The following is a 2480-nucleotide window of genomic DNA, read 5'->3' on the forward strand; positions in this document are numbered from 1 at the left end:
GCTCCAAAATTGCCCTCGCTAGAAGCCTGTGTTTCAGACATAAGGAAGTGGATGGCTGCAAACTTTCTACTTTTAAACTCGGACAAAACAGAGATGCTTGTTCTAGGTCCCAAGAAACAAAGAGATCTTCTACTGAATCTGACAATTAATCTTGATGGTTGTACAGTCGTCTCAAATAAAACTGTGAAGGACCTCGGCGTTACTCTGGACCCTGATCTCTCTTTTGACAAACATATCAAGACTGTTTCAAGGACAGCTTTTTTCCATCTACGTAACATTGCAAAAATCAGAAACTTTCTGTTCAAAATTGATGCAGAAAAATGTATCCATGCTTTTGTTACTTCTAGGTTAGACTACTGCAATGCTCTACTTTCCGGCTACCCTGATAAAGCACTAAATAAACTTCAGTTAGTGCTAAATACGTCTGCTAGAATCCTGACTAGAACCCAAAAATGTGATCATATTACTGCAGTGCTAGCCTCCCTACACTGGCTTCCTGTTAAGGCAAGGGCTGATTTCAAGGTTTTACTGCTAACCTACAAAGCATTACATGGGCTTGCTCCTACCTATCTTTACGATTTGGTCCTGCCGTTACATACCTACACGTACGCTACGGTCACAAGACGCAGGCCTCCTAATTGTCCCTAGAATTTCTAAGCAAACAGCTGGAGGCAGGGCTTTCTCCTATAGAGCTCCATTTTTATGGAATGGTCTGCCTACCCATGTGAGAGATGCAGACTCGTTTTCAACCGTTAAGTCTTTACTGAAGACTCATCTCTTCAGTAGGTCATATGACTGAGTGTAGTCTGGCCCAGGAGTGTGAAGTTGAACGGAAAGGCTCTAGAGCAACGAACCCGCCCTTGCTGTCTCTGCCTGGCCGGTTCCCCTCTTTCCACTGGGATTCTCTGCCTCTAACCCTATTACAGGGGCTGAGTCACTGGCTTACTGGTACTCTTCCATGCCGTCCCTAGGAGGGGTGCGTCACTTGAGTGGGTTGAGTCACTGACGTGATCTTCCTGTCTGGGTTGGCGCCCCTCCTTGGGTTGTGCTGTGGCGGAGATCTTTGTGGGCTATACTCGGCCTTGTCTCAGGATGGTAAGTTGGTGGTTGAAGATATCCCTCTAGTGGTGTGGGGGCTGTGCTTTGGCAAAGTGGGTGGGGTTATATCCTGCCTGTTTGACCCTCTCCTGACCCCTCCTGTCTCAGCCTCCAGTATTTATCCTGCAGTAGTTTATGTGTCGGGGGGCTAGGGTCAGTCTGTTATATCTGGAGTACTTCTCCTGTCTTATCCGGTGTCCTGTGTGAATTTAAGTATGCTTTCTCTAATTCTTTCTTTCTTTCTCTCTCTCTCTCGGAGGACCTGAGCCCTAGGACCATGCCTCAGGACTACCTGGCATGATGACTCCTTGCTGTCCCCAGTCCACCTGGCCGTGCTGCTGCTCCAGTTTCAACTGTTCTGCCTGCGGCTATGGAACCCTGACCTGTTCACCGGACGTGCTACCTGTCCCAGACCTGCTGTTTTCAACTCTCTAGAGACAGCAGGAGCGGTAGAGATACTCTGAATGATCGCCTATGAAAAGCCAATTGACATTTACTCCAGAGGTGCTGACTTGTTGCACCCTCGACAGCTACTGTGATTATTATTATTTGACCATGCTGGTAATTTATGAACATTTGAACATCTTGGCCATGTTCTGTTATAATCTCCACCCGGCACAGCCAGAAGAGGACTGGCCACCGCTCATAGCCTGGTTCCTCTCTAGGTTTCTTTCTAGGGTTTGGCCTTTCTAGGGAGTTTTTCCTAGCCACTGTGATTCTACACCTGCATTGCTTGCTGTTTGGGGTTTTAGGCTGGGTTTCTGTACAGCACTTTGAAATATCAGCTGGCTATATAAATACATTTGATTTGATTTGAAATGCACTTAATCCCATTGCGCCACACTCTAATAAGAAAAGGTTTCTGGAGGCACCTTTAGGTGTTCCTCAGATTGCAACACTGGCGGAACCCCTAAGGGTGCTTCCTGGTCTATTAACCAATTTACTGCATGGTGATGTCACCATGGAAAAATCGACATTTCAGCCTACCTGCTTATTAGAAGGTCCAATGTAGATTGTATTTTCAACCAGCAACTATCAGGAAATAACAATGATATATTCTTTGCTAATTTTTACAGTGTTAGTTTCATCAGCCGTTGTACAATATGATACAAAATACAGGAAACTGAATTTTGACTGCACTGGGCCTTTAATTTTAAAATGTACATTTTTAAGTTTTATATTAGGAATGTACCTTAGAGTAATGGGAGTGCATTTTCTCAAGAGCAATGGAAAGCTATGTAAATGTTACATCTGACAGCAAGAAATAGCTTGCAAGTTTCCCAAGAAGCTAGATAGGTCTCATTTAGTCTTCAGCATTGGTACAGTTCAGTTTCCAATTTACAGTTTCCTCAGCAAAAAGGGGGCCCAGATTCGCTACGTCA

Source organism: Salvelinus fontinalis, chromosome 6 (assembly GCF_029448725.1).
Source record: "Salvelinus fontinalis isolate EN_2023a chromosome 6, ASM2944872v1, whole genome shotgun sequence".
Lineage (NCBI taxonomy): Eukaryota > Metazoa > Chordata > Actinopteri > Salmoniformes > Salmonidae > Salvelinus > Salvelinus fontinalis.